General features: G+C 38.1%; 1 long non-coding RNA gene across 2 annotated transcripts in view; it reads right to left on the reverse strand.

The window, feature by feature from the left end:
* The window catches only part of LOC144577416 (uncharacterized), a 187,730-nt gene that overhangs the window by 80,722 nt on the left and 90,707 nt on the right, over positions 1-16,301 (reverse strand). For both annotated transcript variants that reach the window (XR_013521238.1, XR_013521239.1), the window contains exon 3: positions 289-383. This is a non-coding gene — a long non-coding RNA (uncharacterized LOC144577416). The remainder of the gene's footprint in view (positions 1-288; positions 384-16,301) is intronic.

A 16,301-nucleotide genomic window follows, 5' to 3' on the forward strand; every position in this document is an offset into this window, starting at 1 on the left:
ACTTATAAACAAAGTCCCACCTTCCCAGGACAGAGCACCTGGAGAAAAAGGCGATTATGAGTTCTGCTGCAACAGACTTAAACGTACCTGCACAGCAGCTCTGAATGGCACCACAGAGCTCACAGCTAAGCACTAGAGCTCCTATAAGGGATAGACTGTCTCCTCAAGCAGCTCCCAGACTCCTGTATATCCAAAGTAACACCTCATTAAGGAGAGCTCAGGCTACCATCTGGAGGGTATCCTTCTGAGACAAAGATAACAGAAGAAGAAACTGGCAGCAACACTTACTGTTCTAGCCACTGCAAGTGATTCCCAGGAAAGCAGGTTCTGGAGTGGCCCTCTAGCAGTCCAACAGCAGAGGGTCCTGTTTGTTAGAAGGAAAACTAAAAAAACAGAAAAAAAATAACTTCAATATCAACAAAAAGGATGTCCACTCAGAGACCCCATCTGAAAGTCACCAACTACAAAGACCACAGATAGATAAATCCACAAAGATGGGAAGAAATCAGTACAAAAAGGATGAAAACACCCAAATCCAGAATGCCTCTCTTCCTCCAAGGGATCACAACTCACCAGCGAGTAAACAAAGCTGGATGGAGAATGAGTCTGATAAATTGACAGAAGCAGGCTTCAGAAAATGGGTAATAACAAACTTCTCAGAGCTAAAAGAACAGGTTCTAACCCAATGCAAAGAAACAAAAAACCTAGAGAAAAGTTTAGATGAGATGCTAATGAGAATAAACAGCTTAAAGAGGAATGTAAATGACTTGATGGAGCTGAAAAACACAACATGAGAACTTCACAAAGCATACACAAGTTTCAATAGCTGAATTAACCAAGCAGAAGAAAGGATATCAGAGGTCAAAGATCAACTCAATAAAATAAGATGAGAAGGCAAGATTAGAGAAAAAAGAGTAAAAAGAAATAAACAAAGCCTCCAAGAAATATTGGATTATGTGAAAAGACCTAATCTACGTTTGATAGATGTACCTGAACGTGACAGAGAGAATGAATACAAGCTGGAAAACACTCTTCAGCATATTATCCAGGAAAACTTCCTCAACCTAGCAAGGCAGGCCAATATTTAAGTCCAGAAAATACAGAGAACACCACAAAGATATTCCTCAAGAAGAGCAACTCCAAGGCACATGATCATCAGATTCACCAGGGTTGAAATGAAGGAGAAAATGCTAAGGGCAGCCAGAGAGAAAGGTCGGGTTACCCACAAAGGGAGGCCCATCAGACTCACAGCGGATCTCTCAGCAGAAACCCTACAAGCCAGAAGAGAATGGGGAACAATATTCAACATCCTTAAAGAAAAGAACTTTCATCCTAGAATTTCACATTCAGCCAAACTAAGTTTCATAAGCAAAGGAGAAATAAAATCCTTTATGAAAAATTACTCAGAGATTTCATCAACATCAGGCCTGCTTTATAAGAGCTTCTGAAAGAAGCACTAAACATAGAAAGGAACAACCAATACCAGCCACTCCAAAAACATACCAAATGGTAAAGAGGATCTACACAATGAAGAAACCGCATCAACTAAAAGGCAAAACAACCAGCTAGCATCAAAATGGCAAGATCAAATTCACACATAATAATACTAACACTAAATGTAAATTGGCTAAATGCCCCAATCAAAAGACACAGACTGGCAAATTGGATAAAAAGCCAAAACCCATCAGTGTGCTGTATCCAGGAAACCCATCTCACATGCAAGGATACACACAGGCTCAAAATAAAGGGATGGAGAAAGATTTACCAAGCAAATGGAGAGCAAAAAAAAGTAGGAGTTGCAATCCTAGTCTCTCATAAAATAGACTTTAAACCAACAAAAATCAAAAGAGACAAAGAGGGGCATTACAAAATGGTAAAAGAATCAATCCAACAAGAAGAGCTAAGTATCCTAAATATATATGCACCCAATACAGGAGCACCCAGATACATAAAGCAAGTTCTTAATGACTTACCAGGAGACTTTTAGACTCCCACACATTAATAGGGGGAAACTTTAATACTCCACTGTCAATATTAGACAGATCAATGAGACAGAAAATTAACAAGGATATCCAGGACTTGAACTCAGATCTGGACTAAGGAAACCTAACAGACATCTACAGAACTCTCCACCCCAAATCCACAGAATATACATTCTTCTCAGCACCACATCACACCTACTCTAAAACTGACCACCTAATTGGAAGTATATCACTCCTCAGCAAATGCAAAAGAATGGAAATCATAACAGTCTCTAAGACCACAGTGCAATCAAATTAGAACTCAGGATTTAGAAAATAATTCAGAACTGCACAACTTCATGGAAACTGAACAACTGGCTATTGAATGTTGACTGGATAAACAATGAAATGAAGGTGGATATAAAGATGTTCTTCGAAGCCAATGAGAATGAAGACACACATACCAGAATCTCTGGGACACATTTAAAGCACTGTCTAGAGGAAAATATATAGGAATAAATGCCCACATGAGAAGCAAGAAAAGATATAAAATTGACATCCTATCATCAAAATTGAAAGAGCTAGAGGAGCAAGATCAAAAGCACTCAAAAGCTAGCAGAACACAAAAAATAACTAAGATCAGAGCAGAACTGAAAGAGAGCGAGACATAAAAAACCCTTCAAAAAATCAATAAATCTAGGAGCGGGTTTTTTGAAAAGATCAATAAAGTAGACCACTAGCCAGATTAATAAAAAAGAAAAGAGAGAAGAATCAAATAGATGCAATAAAAAACGATAATGGGGATATCACCACAGATTCCACAGAAATACAAACTACCATCAGAGATTACCATGAAGAACTCTATACACATAAACCAGTTAACCTGTAAGAAATGGATAAATTCCTAGAAACTTGTACCCTCCCAAGCCTAAACGAGGAATAAGTTGAAACCCTGAATAGACCAATAACAAGGGCTGAAGTTGAGGCAGCAATTAATAACCTACCAACCATAAAAAGCCCAGGTCCAGATGGACTCACAGCCGAATCCCACCAGACATACAAAGAGGAGCTGGTATCACTCCTTCTGAAACTATTCCAAACAAAAAAAAAGAGGGAATCCTCCCCAACACATTTTATGAGACCAACATCATCCAGATACCAAAACCTGGCAGAGAATCAACAAGAAAAGAAAACTTCAGGCCAATATCCATGATGAACATAGATGCAAAAATCCTCAATAAAATGCTGGCAAACCAATTGCAACAGCCCATGAAAAAGCTTATCCATCACGATCAAGGAGGCTTCATCCCAGGGATGGAAGTCTGGTTCAACATACACAAGTCTATAAACATAATTCACCACATAAACAGAACCAAAGACAAAAACAACATGATTATCTCAATAGATAAAGAGAAGGCCTTTGACAAATTGCAATGGCCCTTTATGCTAAAACCTCTCAATAAACTAGGTATTAATGGAATGTATCTCAAAATAATAAAAGCTATTTATGACAAACCCACAGACAATATCATAGTGAACGGGCAAAAACTGGAAAAATTCCCTTTGAAATCTGGCACTAGACAAGGATGCCCTCTCTCACCACTCGTATTCAATATAGTATTGGAAGTTCTAGCCAGAGCAATCAGGAAAGAAAAAGAAATAAAGGATATTCAACTAGGAAAGGAGGAAGTCAAATTGTCTCTATTTGCAGACGACATGATTGTATATTTAGAAGACCCCATTGTCTCAGCCCAAAATCTCCTAAAACTGATAAGCAACTTCAGCAGTCTCAGGCTGGAAAATCAATGTGCAAAAATCACAAGCATTCCTATACACCAATAACAGACTTAAAGAGAGCCAAATCAAGAATGAACTGCCATTCACAATTACCATAAAGAGAATAAAATACTTAGGAATACAACTAACCAAGGATGTGAAGGACCTCTTCAAGGAGAACTACAAACTACTGCTCCACGAAATAAGAGAGGACACAAACAGATGGGAAAACATTCCATGCTAATGGTTAGGAGGAATCAATATTGTGAAAATGGCCATACTTCCCAAAGTAATTTATAGATTCAGTGCTATCCCTATCAAGCTACCTATGAACCTCTTCACAGAACTGGAAAAAAACCACCTTAAACTTCATATGGAACCAAAAGAGAGCCCACATAACCAAGTCAATTCTAAGCAAAAAGAACAAAGCTGGAGGCATTATGCTACCTGACTTCAAACTATACTACAAGGCCACAGTAATCAAAACAGCATGGTACTTGTACCAAAACAGGGATATACAACAATGGAACAGAACAGAGGCCTCAGAGGCAACGCCACACATGTACAACCATGTGATCTTTGACAAACCTCACAAAAACAAGCAATGGGGAAAGGATTCTGTGTTTAATAAATGGTGTTGGGAAAACTGGCTAACCATGTGCAGAAAGCAGAAATTGGACTCCTTCCTGATATCTTACACTAAAATTAACTCCAGATGGATTAAAGACTTGACTTAAATGTAACATCTAACATCATAAAAACTTTAGAAGAAAACCTAGGCAAAACTATTTAGGACATAGGCATAGGCAAGGACTTCATGGCTAAAACACCAAAAGCAATGGCAACAAAAGCCAAAATAGACAAATGAGATCTAATTAAACTCCACAGCTTCTGTACAGCAAAAGAAACAATCATTAGAGTGAACCGGCAACCAATAGAATGGGAAAAAATTTTTGTAATCTACCCATGTGACAAAGGACTTACATCCAGAATTTACAAAGAAGTAAAACAGATTTACAAGAAAAAAACAAACCCATTCAAAAGTGGGCAAAAGAAGACATATATGAGACACTTTACAAAAGAAGACATATATGAGGCCAAGAAACATGAAAAAATGCTCATCATCACTGATCATTAGAGAAATGCAAATCCAAACTACATTGAGATACCATCTCATGCCAGTTAGAATGGTGATCATTAAGAAATCTGGAGACAACAGATGCTGGAGAGGATGTGGAGAAATAGGAACACTTTTACACTGTTAGTGGGAGTGTAAATTAGTTCAACCACTGTGTAAGACAGCGTGGTGATTCCTCAAGGACCTAGAAATATAAATTCCATTTGACTCAGCAATCCCATTACTGGGTATATATCCAAAGGATTAGAAATCGTTCTATTATAAAGACACATGCACATGTATGTTCATAGTGGCACTGTTTACAATAGCAAAGACCTGGAACCAACCCAAATGCCCATTGATGATAGACTGGACAGGGAAAATGTAGCACATATACACCATGGAATATTATGCAGCCATAAAAACTATGAGTTCATGTCCTTTGTAGGGACATGGATGAACCTGGAAACCATCATTCTCAGCAAACTGACCCAAGAACAGAAAATCAAACACTGCATGTTCTCATTTATAGAAGGGTGTTGAACAATGAGAACACGTGGACCCAGGGAGGGGAACATCACACTGAGATCTGTTGGCGGGGACTAAGGGAGGAACCATGGAGGGTAGGGAGTTGTGGAGGGATAACAAAGGGAGAAATGCTAGCTATAGGTGATGGGCGTGGAGGCAGCACACCACATTGCTATGTATGTACCTATGCAACAATCCTGCATGTTCTTCACATGTACCCCAGAACCTAAAAATGCAATAAAATATATATTTAAAAAATAAATAAATTACTAATAAATTCAATATATATTTCCTAGATGCCAGACACTAAGTGAGGCAATAGGTTTGCAATGGTGAACCAAAGAGACAGAATCCCTGGTCTTTTGGAGTTTAGTGGAAGGGACAAGGATAACACAGACATGTAACTGCAATGTGTGATAGATGCTCTATGGGAAATCAGGTTACTAGGAGAGGCAATAACAGGGGTTGAATTAAGATTTGTTATTCGAAATGGCCATATTGAAGATATACATTCAGCTTAGACGTGAAAGGTGAATAGAAAGAAACAGCAAGTCATAGCAAGTAGAAGAAACTGCAAGTGACAAAGCCCAAGGCCACTGACAATCTAATCCCTTTTCACCTTCCCCAGTCATTTGCCTCTTTATTTTTTCCCTTCCAAATGATATAACCAACTGTGGAAAATTAGAATGTAAATTTTAAGACCTACATATCAGGGTCCCCAACCACCTGACTGTAGACCAGTACCTGTTGGTGGCATGTTAGGAACAAGGCCATACAGCAGGAGGTAAACGGTGGGTGAGCAAGCTTTACCACTTGAGCTCTGCCTCCTGTCAGATCAGCACAGCATTCCATTCTCATAGGAGCACAAACCCTATTATGAACTGTGCTTGTGAGACATAGGTTGCATTCTCCTTATAAGAATCTAACTAATGCCCAATGCTCTGACTGGTACAGTTTCATCCTGAACCACACCCCCACTGTCATCTGTGGAAAAATTGTCTCCCACAAAACCAGTCCCTGGTGCCAAAAAGGTTGGGGACCACTGATATGTGTTACAAATATGAAGGTATTACTAATAGAAGGTAAGAGGGGGAACTAAGGGGGAATGGTTGAGAGAGGGTCAGGTAGCTAATGTTCCATCCTATATAGAGAAGATTTGAAATACTGACTAATGGGACTAAAAATAAAGGTATAAATACATTATTTAACACAAAAAATGATAAACTTCTGATTGAAGATCACAGACTAGCCACAAGCTTTCACCCTCTGTCCCTTCCAAATCTCAGCAAGTAAAAATATAAAAGTACTAAGATGAAAATTATAACAAAATAGTAGGCAACAAAAGAGGGAGGGAAAGACTCTGTCCCAGGACTTCAAGACCTTTTGATGTCATGGTTAACTTGTTTAGTTATTACTAATAGAACATCTTCTATGCCCTAGTAACAAAAGTTCCTCTGCTTTCTGTCAAGTAAAAGTAACTAAGTGAACATACTGTCCTTAATTATTCCTCTTTTTTTTCCAAAGCAACAAATGCCTAGACCCAAATACAGATAAGAAAAACCTAGTGACATGCTCCTTCTAATACATCTTGTGTTGCATCCTCATAATAGACCATTGCTTATCTCTAAAGTAAAAAAAATTAGAAATACTTCCTATAAAGATTTAAGAAATGCTCGAATATTTTGCTAGCTTCATTTGAAATCAGATGCTGTGATCTACAGTATTTAGCAAAGAAAAATGTTTTCAAAATGGTATCTTTCAAGAAGTGGTAGCAGAAATTCAGTAAGCCAATGGAACCTGATCTTTTAATTACTGTTTTGAAGAAAACTTGAGTAATTCTTCAAGTTTGGAGTTGGGTTTGCTCCTTACCTATCTGCAACAGAATTCAAGAAGTATAAGATGAATCACACACTTGAAGTAGCTATGAGGTAAATCAATGGTGAGGCAATGTAGAAGTGGCATCCATGGAAAATCTGAAAAAAACAATGTTTTGCAGCAGGAAAGCACAGCTCTCTAAAGCTTTCTGCTATCCCTGGTATGGTCTCAGTTTCAAGACCCTGCCATTTTCAGGTTATATGAGCGTAGTGAAGATGCTTTCAGAATTGCTATCAAACAGAGTCAAAAGACTATTAGATTTATAGGCGAGTGGGGACATGGCAAAGTCTATTTTAAACAGTTAAGATTACCAGATACTTCACACATCAAAATATCCAAATGGCAATCCAGCAAAACAGGTCTAAGTTTTGTGTACATGGAAGTTATCCAACTTGAATCCTGGGAAAACTTAGATTTGAGCTCTGACAGCCCAGCTCTGAAAACTTTTCAGTTCCAATCAATCGTATAAATTAAGATAATGCCTGTTTCACAGGATTGGTTTGAGTTGAGATAATGTGAACATTTTATAAACCATGGTACAATTTGCAGTGTTCTTCTCCATCTCTATTTACCTGTTTTTGGATTATATCCCTTCCAACACTTCGAGGTTTTCATTCTATAAAAATTTCTCAACACACGAATGGATGAAAGTCATGTGAAGATGGAGGCAGAGACTGGAGGGATGCATCTGCAAGTCAAGAGATGCCAAAGGTTGCTAGCAAGCCCCAGAAGCTGGGAGAAAAGCATGGAACAGATTTTCCCTGGTATTCTCCAGAAAGAACCAACCCTTCTGACACCCTGATTTCAGACTTCTGGCCTCCCAAACTGTGAGAGAATAAATTCCTGTTGTTTTAGGTCACTAAGTTTTTGGTCATTTTTGAAGACGGCCCTAGAAAACTAATGCAGCCTTTCGTCTGAAAGCTGAACATTCAAATTCAAATTTCATAATACTGAGCAACCCCATTCCTAGGAAGATGCTTAAAGATATTTTTGCAGATGAATAATACCTCATTCATAGAATAATGCACTTTGTTCACAAATGGTGCCACTTAATCCACCATTGACTGGATATTGTGATATAGTCACAAAGTGAAACATTTATACGGCAATGAAAATTAATGAACTACAGGTGCATGCAACATGGAAAAATCTTAGAAATCTAATGTTGAGTCATAAAGTAAGTCCCAGAAGACTACAAATGGTTTAATTATATTTTTATATAGCACAGATACTAGCAAGTTTAAGCATAATATTGATAACGTATGCATATCTGTGATACAACCATTTCTTACAAAAATAAACACGTGCTTACCATATGATTCACAATTGCACTCTTAGGCATTTACTCATAAAATTTATGTTCACACCAAACCTGTACCTGAATGTTTATAGAAGTTTTATTCATAATAGCCAAAAAATAAGAAAAACAAATGCCTCTGACGAATAAACTGTGGTACATCCATGCCATAGAATACTACTAAGCAATAAAAAGAAACAAAACAATAAGCATAACAACTTGGACAGATCTCAGAAAAATTGTATACAACAAAAGCCAGTTTCAAAAGGTAATATACTATATCATCTCATTCTGAAAATGACAAAATAATGGAGGTGGATTGCACGTTGAATTTGAGACCATCCTGGTCAACATGGTGAAACCCCATCCCTACTAAAAATACAAAAACTTAGCTGGGCATGGTGGCACGTGCCTGTAATCCCAGCTACTCAGGAGGCTGGGGCAGGAGAATTGCCTGAACCCAGGAGGCGGAGGTTGCAGTGAGCCAAGATTGCGCCATTGCACTCCAGCCTGGGAAATGAGAGTGAAACTCCGTCTCAAAAAAAAAAAAAGAACCATAAAACATTGCTGAAATAAATTAAAAATGCAAATAAATGGAAATACACCCTGTGTTCATGGATTGGAAGGCTTAATATTGTTAAGATGTCAATATGTTCCAAAGTGATCCACAGATTTAATGCAATCTCTGTCGAAATCCCAAAGGCATTTTTGGTGTGTGAAGAAAAGAATCCATCTTAAAATTTATATGATATCTCAAGAAATTCTGAATAGCCAAAACAATCTTGAAAAAGAACATAGTTGGACGTCTTACACTTCCTGATTTCAAAATACACTACAAAGTGACAATAATGAAAACAGATTGGAACTGGCATAAAAACAGACATGTAGACTAATGGAACAGATTAGACAGCACAGAATAAACTCATGAATATACAGCCAACTTATCTTTGACAAGAATGCACAGTTGGGGAAAAAGATAATCTCTTCAACAAATGGTATTAAGAAAACTGAATATCTACATACAAAAAGAAAAGGAATTGGACTCCTTCCTTACGTCATACATAAGAATCAATTCAAAATGAATTAAAGACTTAAATATAAGACTGAATTGTAAAATTTGTAGAAGAAAACACAGGGGGAAAGTTCTTGACAGTCTTAGCAATGACATCAAAAGCATAAGCAACAAAAGTAAAAAGAGATAAATGGAATTACCTGAAACTAAAAGCTTTTACATAGCAAAGGAAATAATCAACAGAACAAAAAGAAAACTTAAAGAATGGGAGAAAATATTTGTAAACCATGTATCTGATAAAGGAGTTAATATCCCAAATACATAAGGAACTTCTACTACTCAATAGCAAAAAATAAAAATAACCTGATTTTTAAAATGTGTGAAAGGTTTGAACAAACATTTCTCCAAAAAAGACATACAAATAGCCCATAAGCATATGAAATGATTATCAACATCTTTGTCAAAGAAATGCAAATCAAAACTACAAGGAAATATCACATCACATCTGTTAGGATGGCTACTATTAAGAAAAAAGAACAAAAGATAACAAGTGTTGGCAAAGATGTAGAGAAACTGGAAACTTTGTACATTGCTGGTGGAAATGGTATAACAGTTATGAAAAATAGTATGGAGGTTTTGCAAAAGATTAAAAACAAAATTACCATATGATTCAGCAATCTACTTCTGGGTATATATCCAAAGGAATTGTTATCAGAATTTTGAACAGATATCTGCACTCTCATGTCATTGTGGCATTATGCACAATAAGAAAGATATGGAAACAACTCAAGTGTCCATTGACAAATGAGTGGATTAAGAAAATTATACATACACACACACACACACACAAAAAAAAATCAGCCTTAAGAAAAAGAAGGAAATCCTGTCATGTGGGACAACACAGATGAGCCTTGAAGACATTAGATAAGACAGTTACAGGAGGAAAAATACTGCATGATTCCACTTAAATGATGCAGCTATAATAGTCAAAGTCGTAGAAGCAAAGAATAGAATAGTGGTTGCCAGAAGTTGAGGGAGGGAGAAAACAGGGACTTGTTTAATGGTATATAGTTTCAGTTATTCTGTATTAGTAAGTTCTAGAGAGCAACATAGTGCCTATAGTTAACAATATAGTATTGTACACTTCAAAACTTGTTAAGAGGGTAATTTTGTGTCAATTATTCTAGCCACAAAAAATAAAAATGAAAAACAGAGGGACACAAGAAAATTTTGGGAGGTGTTAGATATGTCTGTTACCTTGATGGTGATGTTACCATGGGTGTTCACATATGTCTAAACCAGTCGAAGTACACACATTAAATATATGCAGTTATCTATATGTCAATTATACTTCAATAAGCTGGGTTTTTAAAAATAGAGGTGGAGTATGATTAGTGATTACCGATGTTTAGAGAAGAGGAAGGAAAAGAGAGAGATGACTATGACTATGAAAGGCCAGCATGAGGACTCTTTGTGATGGAACTGTGTGTATCATGACTGTGGCAATGGTCACACAAATCTATACATATGGTAAATTTTCATAGAACTACACACACACACATACATAAGAATAAGCACATGTAAAATCAGTGACAATGTGAATAAAGCTAATAGATCATATTCATGTTAAAATTAATAATAAATTCCTTCTTCTGTAACTTCAGACTCACCATTCATTCACTGATTCATTTGTCCATTTAACAAATATTTACCGAGTATATTGTATACCAGCCACTATACCATGTGCTAAGTATGAAACAGTGAACAAGTTCCACATCTTGAGAGTATGGTTCCAGCCCTTGTGAAGTTTATAGTGTAGCAGGGATGGAACAGGACAAAATTAGGTAATTCTATAAGTAATTCATCAAAGTTGTGAGATGAATGAATGTCCAATGTTTGGATAAAGTAAAACAGGGAGACCTCATCTTGTCATTTGAGTTAATGAAGGCTTTCCTAAGAGAGTACTGCTTAAGCTCAAACTTAATGAGTAAGCAGAAGCTAGATAAATAGCTGGAATCTTGACACTAGGAGGAGGAATTGTTTGAAGCAAAGATAACATATGTATTCCCTCAAATGTTGCCTTGAGCTGGGGAATAACATGGCTTATAGGAAGTGAAAGGTGTTCAACAAGGGTGGAGCAAAGACAGTGAAGGAGCGAGAGCTGCAGTATACAGACAAAGAGGTAGTCAAAAACTAATTCACCCAAGTAGTCTTGTAAGCAAGTGTATGACCTTAGGAGAGGGTGGCTGAGGAGCAGTGAATAAGGTCACTGGAGATGACAGTGTCAAGGAACTAAGACATCAAGAAGTTGGATTGGAGGGATCATGGCGGATGGGAGACAGGACTAGATTGCAGCTCTGAAAAATCAGATGGACAGGACAATGTATAGAGGCTCACGTCATGAATTTTTGCTCCAGTACAACTGCAGGAAAGAATCAGAAAACCTTAAAGGACCCACAGACCCCCTGAAGGAAGCAGATTGCTCCTGCAGGACCTGGGAGACACCCCAAATACTGTGAGTTCCCAAACTGTGGAAGTGAAAAAGGGAGATCGTTCACTCCCGAACAGACACCCCCACTGGGGAAACTAAAGGCCTAGATTACAGGAAAAGATTTTAGCCTTACTTAGAGCTGAATCAATTTATACAGCTAAGCAAAATACAGTGGTAGAGGAAGCCGGAGGAAAACGTTTGAGAACTCACTGGGTCCCCTAGCCACCCATTTCTGTCTGGCAACACAGGGGTCCTCTGGGAGGGCAGCCAGAGGTACTGGGCAAAAGGCCACAGGGAGAAGGAAATCTCCAGCTGAACTTTGTAACAATTTAAACTGATTGAGGAGTCTCCTGGCCAGAACTCCAGGGAGGGCGTGAATCCAGTGTGCAAACTCCACAAGCTAGGGAAGAAAGAAAACCATATTTGCTTTTGCAGCTGGGAAGTGGGTGGCCTGGAGAAAGTTCTCAGCCCTGCTCTCCCACTGCCTGGAAACAGACTTGGTGCTGTTGGGTGATGGGGGCACAGAGGAAGTGAGACAGCCCTTCAGATTGCATGGTTGCTGGGTGAGGCCTGTGACTGCTGGCTTTCCCCCACTTCCCTGATGACCTGCATGACACAGCAGAGGCAGCCATATTCCTCCTAGGAACATAATTCTATTGACCTGGGAACCTCATTCCCATCCCTGACAGCAGCTGCAGCAAGACCCGCCCAAGGAAAGTTTGAGATTAGACATGCCCAGCCCTGCCCCCACCCAATGGTCCTCCCCTACCCACCCTGGCAACAGAAGACAAAGGGCATATACTCTTGGGGGTTCTAGGGCCCCACCCAATACCTGTTCCTCCCCATACCACAGCTGATGCTCTCTGGAAAGTACCACCTCCTAGCAGGCCAACCATCCCAAAAATAGTGCATTAAATCACCAAAGCTAAGAACCCTCACAGCGTCCATATCACTCCCCTGCCACCTCCATCAGAACAGGTACTGGCAAGCCAAGGCTGAGAGACCCATGGAGGGTTCACATCGCAGGACTCTGAACAAAGCCTCCAAGAAGTCTGGGATTATGTTAAACAACCAACCTAAGAATAATCAGTGTTTCTGAGGAAGAAGAGAAATCTAAAAGTTTGGAAAACGTATTTGGGGGAATAATCAAGGAAATCTTCCTTGGCCTTGCTAGAGACCTAGACATCCAAATACAAAAAGCACAAAGAATACCTGAGAAATTCATTGCAAAACATCTTTGCGTAGGCACATTGTCATTATGTTATCTAAAGTTAAGACCAAAGAATCTTAAAAGCTGTGAGATAAAAGCACCAGGTAACCTATAAAGGAAACCTGTCAGATTAACAGCAGATTTCTCAGCAGAAACCCTACAAGCTACAAGGGATTGGGGCCCTATCTTCAGCATCCTTAAACACAGCAATTATCAGCCAAGAATTTTGTATCCTGTGAAACTAAGCTTCATATAAGAAGGAAAGACAGTCTTTTTCAGACAAACAAATGCTGAGAGAATTCACCACTACCAAGTCACCACTGCAAGAACTGCTAAAAGGAGCTCTAAATTTTGAAACAAATCCTGGAAACACATCAAAACAGAACCTCTTTAAAGCATAAATCTCACAGGACCTAAAAACAAAAATACAATTTTAAAAACAAAAACAAAAACCAAGTTATACAGTCAACAAGTAGCACAATAAATGGAATGGTACTTTACATCTCATTACTAACACTGAATGTAAATGGCCTAAACGGGATGGCAGGCTGGGTAAGAATTCACCAACCATCTACTGCCTTCAAAAGACTCACCTAACACATAAGGACTCACACAAACTTAAGGTAAAGGGGTGGAAAAGATATTTCATGCATATGGACACCAAAAGTGAGCAGGAGTAGCTATTCTTATAGCAGATAAAACAAACTTTAAAGCAACAGGTGTTAAAATAAACAGAGGTAGGCCGGGCACGGTGGCTTACACCAGTAATCCCTGCACTTTGGGAGGCCAAGGCGGGTGGATCACGAGGTCAAGAGATGGAGACCATCCTGGTCAACATGATAAAACCCCATCTCTACTAAAAATACAAAAAATTAGCTGGGCATGGTGGCGCGTGCCTGTAATCCCAGCTACTCAGGAGGCTGAGGCAGGAGAATTGCCTGAACCCAGGAGGCGGAGGTTTTGGTGAGCCGAGATTGTGCCATTGCACTCCAGCCTGGGTAACAAGAGTGAAACTCCGTCTAAAAAACAAAAAAACAGAGGTATTATATAATGATAAATGGCCTTGGCTAACAGGAAAACATCACAATCCTAAACATATATACACGCTCCCAAATTTATAAAACAATTACTAACAGACCTAAGAATTGAGATAGACAGCAACAGAATCATAGTGGGGGACTTCAGTACTCCACTGACAGCACTAGAGAGGTCATCAAGAAAGAAAGGCAACAAACAAGCAATGGATTTAAATTATACCCTGGAACAAATGGACTTAACAGATATATGCAGAATATTTTTCAACATCCTCAGAATATACATTCTATTCAACAGCTCAAATAGAACTTTCCCTAAAATAGACCAGCACAAAACAAGCCTCAATAAATTTAAGAAAATTGAAATTATATCAAGCAGTCTCTCAGACCACAGTGAAATAAAAGTAGAAATCAACTTTAAAAGAAACCTCCAAAACCATGCAAATGGATGGAAATTAAATAACCTTCTCCTGTATGATCATTGGGTCAAAAATGAAATCAAGATGGAAATTTAAAAATTCTGTGAACTGAATGACAATAGTGACACAACCTACCAAAACCTCTGGGACACGGCAAAGGCAGGGCTAATAGGAAAGTTCATAGCCCTAAAAACCTACATCAAAAAGTCTGAAAGAGCACAGACAAATCTAAGGTCACAACCAAAGAGCTAGAGAAACAAAAACAAACCAAACCCAAACCCAGCAGAAGAAAGGAAATAACCAAGATGAGAGCAGAAATAAATAAAATTGAAACCAAAGAAAATACAAAAGATAAAACAAAAAGCTGGTTCTTTGAAAAGATAAATAAAATTGATAGACCATTAGCAAAATTAACCAAGAAAAGAAGAGAGAATATCTAAATAAGCTCGGGAAGAAATGAAATGGGAGATATAAGCAACTGACACCACAGAAATACAAAAGATCATTTGAAGCTACTATGAACACCTCTATGCACATAAACTAGAAAACCTAGAAGAGATAAATAAATTCTTGGAAAGATATAACCTTCTTAGCTTAAATCAGAAAGAATTCAACACAGATCAATAACAAGCAGTGAGATTGAAATTGTAATTTTAAAATTACTAAAAAAAAAAAAAAAGTCCAGGACCAGATGGAGTCACAGTAGAATTCTACCAGACATTCAAAGAAGAATTGTTGCCAATTCTATTGAACTATTCCACACACACACACACACACACACACACACACAAAGGAGTCTAGCCTCTCTAAATTATTCTTTGAAGCCAGTATCACCCTAATACCAAAACCAGGAAAGGACATAACCAAAAAAGAAAACTACAGACGAATATCCCTGATGAACATAGATTTTCCTTAACAAAGCTTTAACAAAATACTAGATACCTAATCCAACGACATATTTAAAATATCATGTGGGTTTCATACCAGGGATGCAGCGATGACTTAACATATGTTAGCCAATAAATGTGATACATCATGTAAACAGAATTCAAAACAAAAATTATATGATTATCTCAATAGATGCAGAAAAAGCACTTGAAAAAATCCAGCATCGCTTTATAATTAAAACTTTCAGCAATATTGGGATATAAGGGACTTTCCTCAATATAATAAAAGCCATCTATGACAAACCCTCTGCCAACATAATACTGAATGGGGAAAAGTTGAAAGCATTCCCCCTGAGAACTGGAACAAGACAAGGAGGCCTATTCTCACCACTGCTCTTCAACATAGTACTGAAAGTCCTAGCCAGAGCAATCAGAGAAGGGAAAGAAATAAAGGGCATCCAAATCGGTAAAGAGGAAGTCAAACTGATACTGTTTGCTGATGATAAGATTGTTTACATAGAAAACACTACAGACTCCTCCAGAAAGCTCCTAGAACTGATCAAAGAATTTAGCAAAGTTTCCAGAAAAAAATTAATGTACACAAATCAGTAGCTCTTCTTTACATCAACAGCGACCAAGCTGAGAATCAGATCAAGAACTCAATCCCTTCTATAATAGCTGCAAAAAAAAACCA

Source organism: Callithrix jacchus, chromosome 8 (assembly GCF_049354715.1).
Source record: "Callithrix jacchus isolate 240 chromosome 8, calJac240_pri, whole genome shotgun sequence".
Classification (NCBI taxonomy): domain Eukaryota; kingdom Metazoa; phylum Chordata; class Mammalia; order Primates; family Cebidae; genus Callithrix; species Callithrix jacchus.